We start from the raw sequence: 18,641 nt of genomic DNA on the forward strand, positions 1-18,641 counted from the left end.
GGCAACATCAATGCAAGCCCCAAGGGACAGCATAAAATGTTTGTGATGGCATGTCATAAGCCAGGAAGCTGGGTGGAAGAGAGCAGGAGAAAAAGAAGTTGCTAGCATGGTACAGTGACATTCAGGAAAGGATGAAGCTTGTTGAAGGCAAAAAGTGCCAAGGTGAAAAACAACCTGTGCATGTGGTAGCACAGGAGAGACAAGTGGAGTGTGTTACCAGGGTGAGAGGCAAGGACACAGCAGCTCCTACATTTCCCTCAGTGACAGTGTTCTTCCTGCAAAGATGAGGTCTCCATGCAGGACAGGGTACACCAAGTGTAGGGAAAGGGGACAGAGGCACACAGAGCTTAAGTGAGATCAGACGATTTAATCAGCCTTAAGTCTGGACTGAGAAAGAGGCAACTTAAGACTAAAGAGGCTGAAATATTAGAAGGCAAAAACAGAAAAGAGAAAATCACAAGGGCAAGAATCAAAGTTCAGGGGAAAACTAAAATTTTGTCTTAAAAGTTTGCTTCAGTACTGTTACTGCTTCTGGAAATCAGTCTCCCTGTGCCTGAGAGCAGGATGGTGCATCATCCCCAGAATAATAAAGAAAAAACTTTTGGGTACAAAAGAACCACAACATCAGTAAATTATAGGAGAACATAATGAAAATTTAATGCCAGTGGTGTCTTGCTCATGTGAGTTATAGTACAAGGCATAAGGAAGAGAGATATCCAGCTACGGTATCTGGGACATGTGTGATATTTTCTGGCATCAAGCAGAAAATGTGTGCCACTGACTATGTAACTGCACAATTTAAGCTGTTAACATGGGGGTTTTTTTGGGAAAATATAAAGCTTTTATTTGTGAAGGGTGATGCTGTGATGAAAAAAAAAAAATCAAGCTAGCAGCAGGAATAGCATTTTTATTCCATAAAACTGTTACTGGTCCTATAATATATATCTAACAGGGCTGTCTACCCTGCCACACTTCCTTGAGCAGTCTACAGCTGAATTGGTTTTTTTAGCCTTCATCACTATTTTTTACTCCTGACAAGCCAGAAAAAGTGAAAAAAGTTTAAATAAGAATTCTTGAATGTAGATTTCCAGTTTCACAGCAGTCTGTATCTGCTAGCCATTTCTTTCCTCCTTATTGTCAGTCTGTACCTGGAATGGAGATAAGAAACCTAGTTTAACCAAAGTTTAGTGAGTGATTGCAGCACTGGCTGAATTTCAAGGCTGCTTTAGTTTGGCCCCATCCTTGACTGCAGAGAAATGGTATATTCTCCCAAAGTATATTGAAGACACTTATAAATATATATTTCCCATTTATAAAAGTACATGCATTTTTTGTCAGATAGTTTTTCATACTAGACTATGTCTTTACATTACTTCCCCCACCCTGTCTGATGGGCAACTTTGCAGGTTTTTCAAGAAGGAAGTTTTTTGATGAAGAAATACTCTTGAGAGCCTAATTCTGATATCATATTCAACTACATAAACGAGGAGTATCTGTGCTGAAACCAAGGTAAAACTACTGTCAGCTGTCATCAATTGTGCACCCTGCAAATTAAATTTCAAAACCAGTGCACCAACAAAGTTAAAGAGTTCTACGCCAGATGAAATGGGTAATTTTTCAGTTGTATTATCTAAGAAATTAAGAACAACAGTGAGGAGCATGACCAGTACTATTACATTGCATGACAAAATATAAATAATATTTTGGTAAGTTTATTTTTCAGCAGGTTTCTTGTTTCAGTACTTAGTCAGAAAATAGCCATTTGCAATAATATACCCATGCCAAACATCAGAGGAACAAGAAAGCTGTGAGATGCAACCTACCTGTCACAAATACTGCCTGGTGCTGTCACCCCCTGTGCCATATGGTTGCAAAATGGTAAGGCTCAGTTCATTCTCATCAAGAATAGGTTGAGACATAACTCAGACATAAGAGGAAAAAAGCTACACCAAACTCAGGAGCATTATGCTGGTATCACTGAATCCTGTCTGTATTATGGTGATCAGAGAAGGATCAGCTGCATCTGATGGCAGGCACTGCTGAAATGACCAAAATTGTTCCAGCAATTAACAGAAACCCTTACAAAATGTTTCTTTAAAATTGAAGCCCTGGGAATCTTCACCAAAGATCAATGAGGTAACAAGTCCCATTTTCTTTGAAGGACTTATTAGAATACAAGCAATTTTTAATGTCTCCTTAAATTATAAATTCTTAATTTATATACTCTTCCCAGCCCTTCATGTCCAGTGTCTCAAAGACTATTTTTTAGTTATTAAACTAATTTAATGGTCTACACTGGAAAAAGTGTGATCAAATCAATCACTCACACAGAATTAATAAGGAACATTAGGAAGATATCCATAAATAATGCTGCTCACGTAGAAAGCACTGTCATTACAGTATCTCTTATCATAGCAAAAAAAAAATCAAATAAAGATGATGAATAACACAAAATCTGATTCTCAAATTCTTATCTAATGATATTGAAAGACACAGACTAAAACCAAACATGCTTTGACCAACATTAGATTGTTTTTCTATAAAAGAAAATCTAACTTCTGGTTGCTGAAATATTAAAATTTCTTATCAATTCTTACTGAATGAGTAAGCTAATAGAGACATGATTTTTTCTGTCTGTCAGCAATAGCTGAAAAATTTGAGATGGTTTCATGAATTATATAAAACTGTGTGCATTTCCTATTAGGTTTTTAAATTATTATTTACATTTATTTAGAATTGTAATATATTAATATATTGGTACTTAATAATATTTTCTCAGGTGTTGCTAGATCATTCAGTTAAAAGAATGAAGATGTTGAAAGATTGAGGAGCTACATAAAGTCAGTATAAAAGGACAAAAAACCCTGTGTGTTACATGCAGCATCTTTGTGTTGGAGAGAGACTGAATTGAGTAAAAGGGCATGGATCTCCAACCACTGAACTTTCTCATAAGGTTACCAGACACAGCAGAACTTCCCTTCATTAGCTAAGAAAGTATGAAGAAAGAGGTCAAAAAAGTCACCTCCTCATAAAGGTTAAATTCACTTGCTCTGTAAATTATCTATTACATTGAATACTTCATTATACCAACAATCCTGCAGGAAACTTCTTACTCTACAGAATTAATTCTTGTGAATATCTGTAATCTGCTGCAAAAACCAGCCTTTCTGTATCAGCTGTCTGAAATATTAGGAGTTCACAACAATATCAAATTACCAATTTCCATATGTGTTCTACAGACTGCAGCAGATTGCATTTGTACAGGTATATCACATGGCTTTGATTCTGAATGTATAATCTGATTTTAAAATTTAGAAGTTGGTATCGTTATCATCATTTCATCAGCTTGGGACAATAGAAATGCTGCAGGCAGAAGCCTCTCATTCATATCCTACATTACTTTACAGAAACGGAACCATGCAGAAGCCGCCCCATGAATGGCACAGAAGTGTGTAGGAGACAATGTAAGCAGAGCACTTTGTACAGTAAAAGAGTTTTCTTAGATTATTTCCTTTCTGCTGATGACAACTCTCAACTCCAGAGACAAGAAGAGGTCGGTACTGCAGCGTACTACTGTCAATATTCAGCAAATGAAGATACAAAGATTCATGGTGTAGTATCAGCCTTAGAACAGGAAATTAATAAATAACTAAAGGATGGAAGAGATTTTGTGGGAAATAAACCTTGACAAATCTGACTACGTGGCTGGCGTATTAGTATTAAGTTTTTCTGGTGTATGTATTAGTTTTTCTGAAAAAATAAATGAAAACAGTCAGACATTTGAAAAGCACTGACTTAGTAAAACATGGCATTATGATAAAGAATTGGCACTATGTGCTATATTTAAGAATAAACTACATGATTTCCAATACCGCTGCAAATGGTACAATTACATCAATGTCAAAAGGGAGATTTCCAAGAGGGCTGCTTTAGTCTTGATTCTGTCCAATATTGTCATCAGTGACAAGGAAGTTAATATAAAAATTGCTACTGAAGTGCAGATGGTAAACACTTGTAAAATGATAGAAAACAGATGCATACAGTGCAAATATGTTTGTATAAGTACTTTGGAACTCTGAATCTTTTGGTAAACAGAATTAATTCAAACAGACTCACTTTAGCATCATCATCTATAACTGTTTTATGCACAGCAAGGAAGAAACTACACTACTTTCTGTGTGTGCACATAGACACTCATACATACATAAATGCAGTTTATAGCAGATTTCTGTGTCCACTTGTGATTAGTTTGAATGTATTAGAGCTACTCTGACTTTAAAAAGGGAGAAATTGGTAGACCAGTTTTGGTCCTTTTAACAATATCCATAGCTCAACTGAGTTTTATTCTGATTCATTATTTCAGCTACATTTCCACCACAAAACAGATGTAGATGGGCTGGAGCAGGTCCAGGAAAGGGACACAGGCAAAAGGGACCAAAAGACTGGTAAGCTCGATATTTGTGTTTTTTCAGCCTTGAGAAAAGAAGGCTTAGAGGATAACTATCACTGTGTTCCAGTATTTAAAGATATCTAAAGAATGCTTACAAAGAAAATGGAGACCCCCCCTTTTTACAAAGAGACATGGAAAAGGCAAGGAGCAAGGGGTATAGGTTACTGCTGGGGAGTCTCTCACTGGACAGAGGAAAAAAATTTCCACAGGAACAATCAAACATGGAATAATCTCCCCAGGGAAGTGGTGGATTCCCCAGAGCTGGACAATTTTATGATTCAGCTAGACAGCTAGATTGTTCAGCTTTTGCCAAGAAAAATTGGACCATATGATATTAGAGGTCTCTTCCAACCTGGTATCAATGATTCTATGAAACCTAAGGATACACAAAATTCTTTCATCTATCCTGGCACACAGATGAGGCTTACCAGTACAAATAGTTGACTGGTTTCAAAATCTTGATTCAAATCTATCACCCAGTATATGATCAATTTCAAACGGACAGAGAGCTTCAAGATTTGAAATGGAACAGTGTGAAGTTGCTTTCCAAGCTTGAGAAGCTCTGCTCTTTAGGGATGGATGACCCCACACACAAGCACAGGAAGGGGGCTGACTGGCTGGAAAGCAGCTGGGCAAAGCAGCCCCTGGGTCCTGGTAAACAGCAGTTTGAACGTGACCCAGGGATGCTCATTGGTGACACGGAAGGACAACAACCTGGACTGTGCTGGGAACAGTGTTACCAGCAGGTCAAGGGAGGTGACCTTTTCCCTCTTTTCAGCACTGGTGAGGGCACACGTGGAACTCTGTTCCCAGTTCTATGCTACTCAGTACAAGAGAGACATGAACAGGCTGGAGAGAGACCAGTGGAGGATGAACAGAGGAATAGAGCATTGCTCCTGTGAGGGAAACCTGAGGGAGCTGGGACTGCTCTGCCTAAGTAGTCAAGTTAAACCTGATTTTCTCTTCCTGACCTCTTCTTTTTTTTTTTTTTTTTGAAACCCAGGAAGGAGTAATTTTAGTAGGAATACTGTTTGTACACATTTGCAGTGCTAGGTTGCAGACTAATGCCATTGGTGACTACTCTAAAATTCATAGTAACAGGAAGACCATATCAGAAAAGAAATAGGGATTTAGGTTCATATTTCAATATGTAAAGGCTATCTAAGAATTTCAACATGAGCAAAGATTGTGGATGATTGATAATAACTTCAGCTCAGAGGAAGGATAAAAAGACAGATGCAAAACAGACATTTTACTACACAAAAAGTGAAAGAAAAACATAAATTTTAAGCCACTATATTTTACATGAAAAAAAAAGTTGTTTTGCACTTTAATTTTATCTTTCTCTGCCAAAGTTTGCATGTGTTACTGTGTTATTTCTAGTTGGAGTATCTTATTAGGTTAGACTTTTCAGGAAAACCTAAAGGCACTTGAAATAAAGGTTAATTGGAGTTAGGTGTCTAGGCACATTTAAATCCCATTGTGCTCCTCTCTGTAATCTTTAACAACCCTTGCAAAATATTTTCCTACGAAGTGAATTGATAGAAACTTAAAGCATGTAGAGTTAAGATGAATCTTACAGGATTCCTGGCTGCATACTCATATTTTGTTCTCTAGTGGCCAGATTTTCAATGACATATTGTGCTGGTTTTGGCTGGGATAGAATTAATTTTCTTATATATTGGTAGGAGGCTGTGTTTTGCATTTGTTCTGATAATAGTTCTAAAACACAGGGATGCTTTAGTTACTGCTGAAAAGTGTTCATATGATATCAAGGACTTTTCTGTTCCTCCCCACCACAGCAGTGAAAATGTGAGGCTGCACAAGGAGCTGGGAGGAGACACAGCCAGGGCAGCTGAAATATGAATGGTAAATAATTTAAATCATAATGTATTGGTGAAAACTGAGCAGCGGAGCTGCTCAGTTATTAGTTATAAAAGAACTAATCTTCTAGCAAACTGTACTGGAAAGTAAGGCAAGAGAAGACTTTCACTCCTATTTTGATTTTATACAATATCCACCTTTCATAAAAAAGATTTCAGTGAAGTAATTCTGGGGTAGAGTTCTTGTATTTTCAAACACCCTAATTCCAAAAATGTCACAAATCTCTCATAGGTAACTGATAACTTTATTTTGCACTTTGTACATTAATATTGAATGGTAAAAAAGGAAACTAGAAAAAAAAAAATCAACAGAAAAAAAAATGTGGATGAACTTAAGCTACCAGACCATTCCTTGTAAAACCTTAATGTTGAGTCTCAAAAACCTTTTTGAAGCCAAGGTGGTGTTTCACTTTTTTAACAATATTAAATGTTCTACATCTATGTAAGATAAAGAGAGAAAATAGTAGGCACATATAATGACAAAACAAGAAGTACCTGCATTAGTTTCTATTTCTTTCTTAGTGAATTTTAATGACAAAATTAATGGATATTTTCCAATATTAATGCTATGATAAAAATAGAGACCTGTCAGTTTACCTTTACTCCCTTCACAGTATAAAGTTTTCTCATGTGAAGAAAGTAAAAAGATTACTTGTTTGTAAAAAATGCTAACTCAATGAACTAAAAAAATGAGCCCCAAATCATCAGAATGATAAAATAAGTGTGAAACACCCAAACTTAGTGCATGAAGAAAAAGGACTTTCTTTTTTGAAAGACCAAAACCTTATCCTGCCAATGGGTTGGTACATTGACCAGTTATAGAAAGAATTCAGGGTATGCTTTAGATACCCAGTATCTAAAGGAATGTCAGATTATCTATGCTATTCTCTTTAACTCCAAAAGAACAATTTAAATGATACTTGACAGTCCGAGTGCCTTTCTGACTGGGTTGGTCATAGACCAGCAGCTCCTGCAAACAAATCTCTCTCTACCATTTTCACTATATGAAGGGAGATTATAGAGCAGCCAGAACCAGACTCTTCCTTGAGGTGCAGGGTGAGAGGACATGGCAAGGTCCTGCTCACAAGTTGCAACAAGAGGTGACAACTTGCAGGAAGGACAATTGCAGCCAGGCACAGCAATGCAGCTCTCCACCATGAGAATGGTGAGGTCCTGAAGCAGGTTTCTAACAGAAGCCTTGGGTTAACAACCCCTGGATGCTTCCAGAACTGAACTACATGAGCCCCATGGCAAACTGATCCAGTTTTGATATCAACTTTGTTTTCAGATGACCTCCAAAATCCCTCTTATCTGATTTTTCCACATGATTTTTTTCCACTCCTCTGCATCTGGGACACAATTTAGTTTTAATAATCCAAGAAGTTGTGTTAATTTTTAAAAATTATTTTTATTTTTCTGCCAATAGATCAATTTTTCACTGTTCATTATTTGTTTTATTTTAGGTACATGCATATTTCCTCTTTCTATTCTCAACTATGTGAACAAACATCTAGAAATGACTGGCTTCATTCTGAAAGAGAGACCACAATATCTACAGAGTTATAAAAATAAACAACCAAACTGTCTGGAGTTCTGACAACCTCGTGTTCATTTTTACAAGGTCTTATGATTTGGAGTCATACAAAAATTTAAATATAAAAGATTTTGGGAGGATATATAGGTACTGGGTTTTTTTACAATAGGAAAATAAATCTGGAAAGAAAACACAGATGTACTGTATTTCATAACACCAATGTACATGAAAGTCTGGAATTCAGAGGACTACTGGGCCTAGTCCAGTTTCCTGCTATTTTAGGCAACACATTGGATAATATCTCATAATATTCTAGTATTTCCTCCCACATTCTCAGGTTTTGTGTTTGTTTCAGTTTAATTATTTGTTGTCAGAACACAAACTGAGAGGTTTTTTTCAGACTACAATATACATTAAAGACAGAGGTGAGTCACAATATGGTAGTGATCCTAATCTTTGACATTATTCTACGAAAATCAACAGAAGGAAGAATTTTCTCAGTCTCTCCATGTGTTACAGACTAAGGGACAAACCATGAGCATTTTATGAGGCTGCTCATAAGACACTGGGTAGAACTCAGAGATTATATCAATATTGTATAATACTGGAGCACCACAGAAACAGCAGGTTAGAATTTAATTTAAAATCTTGTGGGAAGCCATTACCATGAGGAACTCTATTACTGAGCATAGTAGTCTACAGCACTATGTAGCAGGCTGCAAAACAGCCTTTATGCTCTGATACACTATATTGTTGAAAGGTTAACAAAAAACGAAGACTAGATCATTTTATCCTCAAGCATTTGGTATGTAAAACATATATATACTATAGTCCCAAAGAGGCCTAAAACTGACAAGCTTCCTTGGTCTGGTATAGATTAAAAACATGATCTTTAACTATGAGAGCTTCCAGTGAGAGCAGAAAATATATGCTTTGTGTGATGGGAAAATACAGACAGTACATAATTACCGATTACAGTACAGTAATCTTTTTATTTTCTTCATGCAAGGAAACTTTATCATCTGATGGGAGTAAAGGTAAACTGACAAGATTTTATATTTATCACAGCATTAATACTGGAAAAAAATCCAGTAATTTTGTCATTAAAATTCAGTAAATACAATGCCATATTTAGATTTCTACATATGTATGTCAACAGACTACATCATGTGTAATGGCACTTATCCTGTATTTAGCAATCCCAACAAAAGCATCTGGTGTACTATCTGATTCCAGTTCATTGGCAGATATTTTCCCCTGGGCTTCAGCTGTTTCTCTAAATTGTGTGTCAAACAGCATCCCTCTCTCCATGTGCCCTACTCTCTATAGGAAGCTGTAGAGAGCAATGAGGTCACCCCTCAGTCTCCTTTTCTCCAAGGTGGACATACCCTCACCTCCTCTCATAGGATTTACCTTTCACCAGCTTTGTTGTCCTCCTCTGGGTGCATTCACATCCTTCTTCAGTGGTGGGACCCAAAATTCCACCCATGCTGAAGGTGAGGCTGCACCAGCTCTGAGCACAGAGGGACAATCACCTCTTTTGACCAGCTGGCGATACTGGGTTTGGCAATCCCAGAATGGGCTTTGCCCTCCTGGCTGCTGGCCACTGCTGACACACATGAGTCTGCTGTCACCCAGCACCCCAGACATCTTTCTGCTCTCCAGCTACTCCCCTCCAAATTTATACTTATGTCATAATTGCTCCATCCCAAGTGCACAATCCAGCATTTAGACTTGTTTAACTTCATCCCATTAATGATGCTCCAATGCTTCTAGATCCACCAAGGCATCTTGTCCTTCAAGAGAGTTAACAGCACCTGCCACTTTGGAATTGTCAGTAAACTTTTTAACAGATTACTGAAATCCTATGTCCAGCACTTTTGAGATTTGCTGTTGCTGTTTCTAGAAAAAAATTGCTGTTGCAAACTTGGGCGATGCAGATAGACGCAAATGACTGATGTGTCCGTAAGCCTCAAATCCCCGAAGTGTCTGGCTATCAGGACAAGAATTTTTCCACAAGCAAGCCAATGGTAATTTGGGTGTGTTAGGGAGGGCACTGACAACAGATTGAGGGAGGTCATCCTGTCCCTCCACACAGCCCCAGTGAGGCAACATCTGCAGTGCTCTGTCCAGTTCAGGGCTCCCCAGCCAAGACGGACAAAGAACTTCTCACCACTGGAAGTCCTCAAGACCAGGTTTTATAGGGCTTGGAGCAACCTGGTCTAGTAGAACATGCCCTTGACCATGGCAGGGGATTGGAACTCCATGATCTTTAAGGTCCCTTCCAACCCAAAACAGTTTTTGAATCTAAATACTACCAGTAGCCATACCAACAGCACAGACTCGACCTTTCTTCTTTTTTTGTAAAGGAGTTAATGTTTTGTGTTAGCTGTATTATGCACATGTTGAAAATTTCTGGCATTAAATAACACATAAATAAGTAATATGTCTGTTAAATAATGCTGAAATGTATTGCAACTAAACTTGTGCTTCTTTTAAGAGCCTATAGTCAAACCAATGTGAACATTGCCTCCAATTTAAACATCTGCTGTGTTTCACGTAGATCTTAAAAGAGAAACAGTTTATAAAGTGCTGAAATTTTTGATAAAAACAATCTTCCCTGGAATACAAAACTAAATCTTAGTAGATTCACTTCACTGTTTACAAGAAACAGGTACTAAACAAAACAACCAATTTAGATAAATTTATCTCCATAACTGCTTCATCTATTATAACTGAGTTTTAATGTTTTGATTTTTGTTAGTAGTTATCACTGAATCTCTGATAACAAAGAAACAACAGTAAACAGCCCAGAGTGACAAGGATTACTGCTGTTTAGAGTATAAATAATTGAGCAACATGTGTGAGAAATGAATATTTTGCCTACTCTAGACAAAAAAATTTCATACAAAAATAAAAGAGAATCAGATAGATGTCTCTGGTAGCTAGAAACGTCCCCCTTGAAGGCTGCAAAAGCATTTCAGTTTATTTCTTCTCATAACAGATGTGATCTGATTAGAATAATGTTATCACTGGGATAGATTTGAATATTACTTACATGAGTGGTAGAAGAAACATCACTGCATTATGCTTATTTACTTGATTTTCCTGCAGCAGACCAAGGCGATTTCTTCCTCAAAAGGCTTCAAATGTAGATCAGATAAAACATTAACAAAATGTACAAATTAATACAGTAATAAACTAAACTGATAAATTCCTCAATTGTTTTGTCTTTTATCTCTGAAAGTCCAGATAAGAACTATTCCTTGACTCAAAGCCCTGTATACTTGATGGAAAAAAGTCATGCTGGAGGCAAGGGTCTTTTTGTGGAATCCTAAATTATTTCTTCTTCCTTGGGAAGAAAAATTACAACCTCAACTTCCCTATGCCCTGATAAATCCCCTAAAAAGAAAAATAAACTAGAAATGAAATACATTAAGACTATTTTAAATGCATTTCAAACTCTCTACAGAAATTAAAAGCCACAAACCACCCTGCATATTTTTCCTTTTCACAATGGTTCAATAGCTTATGTAAAAGGGTTAGAAATGCAAATGTTTTTCACCAGAAGAAAATTGCAAAAGGTGTCGCTATATTATAACCCTCAGTTTGTCTTGGTGCCAGTATAAAGTCTGGAAGTACTGAAGTGAAATTGTGAAAGATTCTACTTCTGGGGCAGTATGTTAACTTTCTGTGGTAAAAATGCTGCCACATTCAGATTCCTGTCTATGTGTTGTGTATAAGCAGTAATTTTGTTTTTAATAATAAGAAACCTAAGTGAAAGTCAAGTTTCAGTATTCCATGACTGAATTGCCCTGATACTGTTGGGTGGCTGAGTCTGTATTCAGTAATAATGCAGTGCAGATCCTTCTCAAAAATATGCTAAGGCACATAGAAAATATGAATGTGATTGGTGATAGACAGCATGGCTTCTGTAGTGGTAAAACCTACTTTAAAAATGTGGTGGCCTTCTCCAATGGAGTTAAATTGGTGGAAAAGTGAAGGGAAATCGCCCAAAACACTAGCCACAGCAACAGAAGATATCCTATGCAACAAGTTCTGTCTGCAAATACACAAGTGTCTTCGACACTGAATTACAGAAATTATCTTCATTTCTATATGTAGAATGAGTTCCAAGTTAATTACAAAATGCAAGACAAGTATATACTATCTGGTGTGTCAAGGAAGAAATTTTCTAACAAAACAGTAAAAATACCTCTCATGTGGGTTATAATGCATATTTCCCAAGAGGGAAAAAATATATGTTCCACCACCATAAATAAACAAATTGATAGGAACAGTTACAGAAGCCATTAGAGAAAAAAAGATGGGAACAACCTAATGCAAATTACTGACATTTTAAAATGAAGCTGTGATATCCAAAGGCTGTAGATATTTTATGTCTTTAATAGGAAAGTTAAAAATATAGGTGTCACCATTTTACAGGAACAAAAAACATCAGACTAGAAGAAAAACCACAAGAGAGGAAAAAGGAGGAAAAAACCCAACAGAAAACAGGGAGAAAACCTTACATTAAAAGGTAAATTAGTTACAACTTAATAGTATTCTCTTTTAGTGGTTTAGTTAGGGATTAACCAGACTTCCAATTCCCTGTGCATCATAAACTGCAAAAACCAAAGCAAAGGAACCACGAATGCATTCCACTCCTTTCTAGGACTTAAATAGGGTATGTGATTTATGAATGCATCAGAAAATGTTTTAGAAAAAAAAAAAAAGAGGTAACTTAATTGGTTAAAGCCCATAGAGCCAAAAAAAAATGTGTGGAGTACGTTAATGAAAACAAGAGAAACTGTACAGTATTTATTCAGGCAGGAACACATTTGTTGTGACTGCTCACTTGGAGTTTTATTGACATCCGTATCAAAACATATTTGAACTACATATGTAATAAATTTCGACCTCTATATTTGTCTGTTTGCTGATGTCAATTTACTTTTCCAGTATAAAGAGCACTGGACTTACACTGAAGTTTTACTCTGGTCTAAGTGATAAGAGTTACCCACAACCAAATACAAGTGTTAATTTCACATTTTTCAGAGAATATAATGAAACAACACAGAGTTCTTACCTTATGGTCCTCCAAAATCAGTGCCTGTAGTATAATAATAGCAATAATAATAATAACAACAATAATCATTAAGAGGAAAGTAACAAAATGAGAGAGAACTAAGACCCAAGAAAAACAAGTACTGCAAGTGGAAAGCAACCATTCACCACCAACTGACTGATGTTCAGCCTGTTCCCAGGCAGTGGCCCACCAGGCAATTTTCCTCTTATTTTATATCCTGAACATAGCTCCGTATGGGATGGAATATTCCTTAGGTCTGTTGGAGTCATCTCTGCTGTCCCCCCCAGCTTCTTATGCACCCCCAACATCTCCAGTGGTGAGACAGCATGAGAAGATGAAAAGTTCTTGAGCTTGGGTAATCTTTACTCAGGAAGAGTGAAAACATCAGTGTGTTACCAATATTAGCCTCATCCTAAATCCAAAATACAACACTGTACCAGCTACTATGAAGAAAATTAGCTCTACTTCAGCCTCAACCAGGTCACTTTCCCAGATGTCTTATTGAATGCATACATTTTAGCCATTAATATTTTATTTGGGAATCTCAAATTAGCTGCCAGAAGATGAACAATATCCATGTAATCTTGTCATCTGACAGTTCAGTCTCTGAGATAAACAGAAAACATGCAGACAATCAAAAGGGTGTAATTTGTAGATGTGGGAATGGCTACAAATAAAGTGATTTCCTCTATGTAATAGTCACGTTCTAAATTTAGCATTATGAGTGGGAGAAAACTATTCATTACCATTCTAGAAAATGTAGGATTATATAATACATGCACTTCTGTCATCACAAAGTATTTGTAGAGGTTTTATTATAAAATGAAAAAACCCCACTCTGCAGTGACTGGAGGAGCGACAATGTACGGAAAGGCAGGGCAAGGGAGAGAAAAGAAGGGCAAGAGAAAAAGAGATCATACAAGACTACACATCTCCATTCTTCAGCTTTACTTTCTGGGTTTGGCTTTTCAATCCCAATGTATTCCAAAGTATCCACTTTACAATTCCTAACCCCGAAGCTGTTGTCCTGACAAATATTAATTACTCTGCAAAACGCTCTGTAATATTGAAAAAACTTAAAAGTCAAACCAGGTGGGGAGGGTTGGTTTTGGGGGAGGGGTGTGGGGCTGAGATAAAAACCCAAGAAACAAAGCTGGAAGAGTTTTCTAGCCTTCATTTTCTCCTAACACTTCTAAATTTTTAGAGCCACCTTTCAAACAGCAATAGCTGTATGAGGCAGTTCCCTCAGTGTGACAAACAAATATAGACTGCAGGAATTGATACTTTTATTTTGCACTCTTTTTTTGGTCCTGTATTAAGTTATTTCCCACATAGGAACCAGGAAAAAAAAAAATAAAGGAGGTTTAAAACAAGTCACTTGCTTGAGGCAAAGCACCTTCTATTTCTTAGGTTCCCTGATTGACCTTTTCAAGGAAATGACTCATGGTGCTCTTGCAAAACAATGGGCTATGGCATTGATCATCCTGTAACATCCTTTTTTCCTTCTCCTCCTTTTCCTGCAGGACATAGAGACACTGTATTCTCCTGCTTTGGATGTATGCACCTTGACATCCAAATGATGTCACCAACAACAGCAAGAGTAAATACTTACTGAATTCATTGCTACATGGTCTAAAAGGTATTCTTCATCATGTTAGACATTATTTCATCTGAGCCCAATAATTTTCTGAGTCTGATATGTTACTCATTACCAAGACCCTTACTTTTAACCAGGAGAGTACTTAAGAATGCATTATTAATACCAGTAAGGCATTAGGTGAAATAATTAATCATTAGAAGTCTCATTTATTGGCCTAACTAATGGCTTCTTTCTGAACAATTGGAATACAGTCCAAATGGTACAAATATAGGTGTCCTGGCATAGTTAAATGTAATGATGAAGATCAGTCCACCAAGAGTTGCCCTCAGCACCACAGTATCTACCCACTGAGCCATTTGTCACATGCCCACGGCCACCAGGGGAGTGGCATTAATACAACTTCTCACTCCTGTTATCACAGACCTGCTCCCCACCAGCTAGAAACGACATGGTGGCTGGGGAGTGAAACACAGCAGCTGAAAAAGGAGACACAGGTCCTTTCCTTTGGCAGCGGCATGTCACAACATCATCTCTTACCTTGATGAGGCCTCTGTGACAGATCTGTCCCTGGAGGCCTGGGGAGCTCTTCTGCAGACCCCTGATGCTAGGAGATAGCTCCTTGTTGTCATCTTCTTACAAATCTTCCATACCTTCTTGGTGATCTCTCGTGGGCAGCTCCTCACAGCACTGACTCCTTCTTCCTCACAATACAGCCAACAAACTTCAGCTCTCTCCATAGTAGGCTAACCCACTCTTTTATATCACTCATCCTTATTGGACACAGCTGTGGCCTATTAGAGGCAGGTCTGTTCCTAATCTTTGGTATTTAGTACAGCTGCAACTCCTCAGTGGTGATATTGCCTTCTGCACTATCTCTATTCTCTTACATTCTATCCCCTCACAACCCCTTTCCTGAATTTGTGTCTTTTGTCATGGAAAACTAGTGGTCACTCCCTATTACAGGGACAGAAGGGCACATCCCCCCTCAATTTGAGATATTTATCCTCCTGAGTTTATTGTGAGGTCAGAAATTCCTATGAGTCTATCACACATAAAACAACTTATTGAGAGTGACTTAAGTCACTCTCCCAGACTGGGGATTCCCGCCAGGGGCTGTATCTGCACTGTCAGAGGGCACAGAGACCTGGTGTAGCAGGGCATCTTACCTGTACCCCCCCCACCAAAGCTTCTCTACTCTTTGTTAACTGATCAAATAACTCAAGCTGTACAAACTGTATTGTAGTGACTAATTTTGGCACCATGAGGTTAGCTCTGGTCTGGCATCTCCCAACTGCCAATAAAAATCTTTCTTTTGAAATGAGATTTGACAAGAGAAGCCACATTTTTGACTGACAGCCACTTTATAACTACAAAAGTCATACCAAACTCCCACAAAGCAGAAATCTTCCATACATTTTCCTGGATATGTGTGGAGTGCCTGCTGTGAATAGGGGTAAACGACGGAATATTTCTGATTAAGATCTTTCGTTCTGTTATATTTTATATGTTCAGTTGTTTTACTAAATAATTCACTTAAATAAATTTATTTGATTTGGCCATCATTAGAACTTGCAGGACAAGGGGATTCAATTATACCTCTATAACACTTTCTGTTGTGAACTGTTCTTTATCAAACCTTCTACAGAATTAGTCCTTGACCTGTCTCAGAGGTAACAAGCCGATTCGCTCCAAAACAAAACTTAGTGCAAAACAACAGGCACAAAAATAGGATGACTTTAAATCATGGAATTCCATATGTGGACACATGTACAATGATAAATGTATTGACAAACATAATGAATAAAAGGAGAGGCAAAGTATTTTTGTCTGATTTAAGAATGAAATCAAACTCTTGAAGACACTAAAAGTAATCGAGTTTCCCAGTACTTTTCCATGGCCTTTCCATGGCAGAAAGACAAAACAAATTCCAGAGTTCCAAGCCCTGGGAGGCACAAAGCCCCATGCTGTCTTGGTTCTTCCTGGGAACCAAGGCTAAGAACAACTCTCAAGATACATTCCCATGGACAAAGTACAGCCAGTGCTGAGCGGGGCTCCAGAGAAGGGCTTGACCTGGAGGGGACCTGCATCCTAATTGGTGCTTTTTATCAATTATCCTCATTTCCCAAAACCTATAGAAATGTACACACCCATTGGGGAGTGGTGGGCTTTTGTGGGCATCTTTCCATAACTGCCCCTGAAGGCTTTCAAGTAAAGGTCCACTCTTATATTACCTCCTTACTAAAATTATCTCAAGTTTCATTTCCAGGTTGGGAACAAGGCAAGACTGTGACAAGGTGACTCACTTAGTGAATGTTGGAAAGGCTGTGAATATTTTCTACCTGGACTTTACTAAAGCCTTTGACAATGTTTCACACAGCGTTCTCCTGGAGGTGCTGGCCGCTCGTGGCTTTGTGGAGGTGCACTCTGCTGGGTGAATAACTGGCTGGATGGCTGTCCCCAGAGCATGGCCCAGCTGCTGGCAGTCACTAGTGGGACACTCCAGGGCTCAGTGTTGGGGCCAGTTCTGTTCAGCACCTTCAATGAGCTAAACAAGGAGACTGAGTGCCCCCTCAGACAGTTCACAGATGACACTAAGTTGGGCAGGAATGTTGATCTGCTGAAGAGTAAGAATACTCTGGAGAGGGATCTGGAGAGGCTGAATCAATGAGCTGAGGTCAATTGTGTGAGGTTCAATGAGGTTGACAGCCAGTGGAACACGAGCCAGCTGTGTGCCCAGGTGGCCAAGAAGGCCAATGGCATCCTGGCCTGGATCAGCAAGAGTGTGGCCAGCAGGACCAGGGCAGGGATTGCACCCCTGTACTCAGCAGCGGTGAGGTTGCACCTCAAAACCTCTGTTCAGTTTTAGGCCCTTCACTGCAGGAAAGATATTGAGGGGCTGGAGTGAGTCCAGAGAAGGGCAATGGGGCTGGTGAAAGGTCTGGAGCACAAGTCCTGTGAGGAGGTGTTGAGGGGCCTGAGGTTTTTTCAGCCCGGAGAAAAGGAGGCTCCAGGGAGATATCACTCTCTCCAACTACCTGGGAAGAGTTTGTAACCAGGTGGGTGCTGGTCTAATTTCCCAGGTAACAAGCAGAAAGACAGGAGGAAATAACCTTAAGTTGCTCCAGGGGCAGTTTATATTAGATATTAGGACAAATTTCTTCACCAAAAGGGTTGTCAAGCATTTGACTGCCCAGGCTGCCCAGGGGAGTGGTGGAGTCACCGTCCCCTGAGGTATTAAAGACATGTGTAGATGTGGCATTTAGGAACATGGTTTAATGGTGAATATGTCAGTATTAGGTTTGCAGATGGATTTGAAGATCTTAAACATCTTTTTCAACCTAAAAGATTATATGGTAAGATCATAAATACATTTTAATGTAAATAATATTTGTGATGTTCTTTACTCATTATGTCAGGTTAAAAAAAAATGCATCAGGTAATAATTAATTATGCAAAAATGATGTAATATATCTTTCATTGGAAAGTTGAATACATAGAACTATAAAATCCCATCACAGAATGGGTTTGTATTCTTGTGGTATATACTGGCCTAGTGTTCCTAGTGTCATAGAAGAAGAATACAATTATATCATCTGTTACACCTGTTTGGTGTCTGATGTATCTTGTGACCATCCATAGTCTGAAAGGAAATGTCCAGCAATGTCTGGCTTCAACTTCTTTCTACACCTGCTCAGCTTCCATTAGGCCCACCAGCCTAATTTCTGGCCTATTCTCATTGCAGAACTCATTAGCTGACCTGTTATTCTATTCTTGCAATTCTTTTGCCAGAAAAAGGTAATTCTGATTAGGACTAATCAGGAATTAATGATCTTCAGAGAAGATAATGAAAAGGAAAAAAATAATTTACTAGGAAAAGAAAGATTTAGTAGAAATAGTAACTTAAATTTATCTTCACTTACAAGTCATAAAGAATTCACATTTCACTAATGGTTCAAAGGAAACACAGCAAAAATATAAGGGATACATTTTTCTTAGAATGTCTAAATATTTAGGCAACAGTCTGCTAGCTTGGTGGTTTTCCTCTCTGGCCACTGAATATTCAGTCATTTAAATATTAATAATCA

At 38.1% G+C, this 18,641-nt stretch overlaps 1 long non-coding RNA gene across 1 annotated transcript; it reads right to left on the reverse strand.

Annotated features, from left to right (window-relative positions):
* Window positions 1-935: 935 nt before the first annotated feature.
* LOC135297942 (uncharacterized) lies at window positions 936-17,005 on the reverse strand. Its single transcript, XR_010359883.1, has 4 exons — window positions 16,896-17,005; window positions 15,094-15,253; window positions 10,926-11,010; window positions 936-1,148 (listed from the first exon to the last, which is right to left on the reverse strand). It is a non-coding gene; the product is annotated as an uncharacterized LOC135297942 (long non-coding RNA).
* Between the last annotated feature and the right edge of the window lie 1,636 nt (window positions 17,006-18,641).

This window comes from Passer domesticus, chromosome 3 (genome assembly GCF_036417665.1).
Source record: "Passer domesticus isolate bPasDom1 chromosome 3, bPasDom1.hap1, whole genome shotgun sequence".
NCBI lineage: Eukaryota > Metazoa > Chordata > Aves > Passeriformes > Passeridae > Passer > Passer domesticus.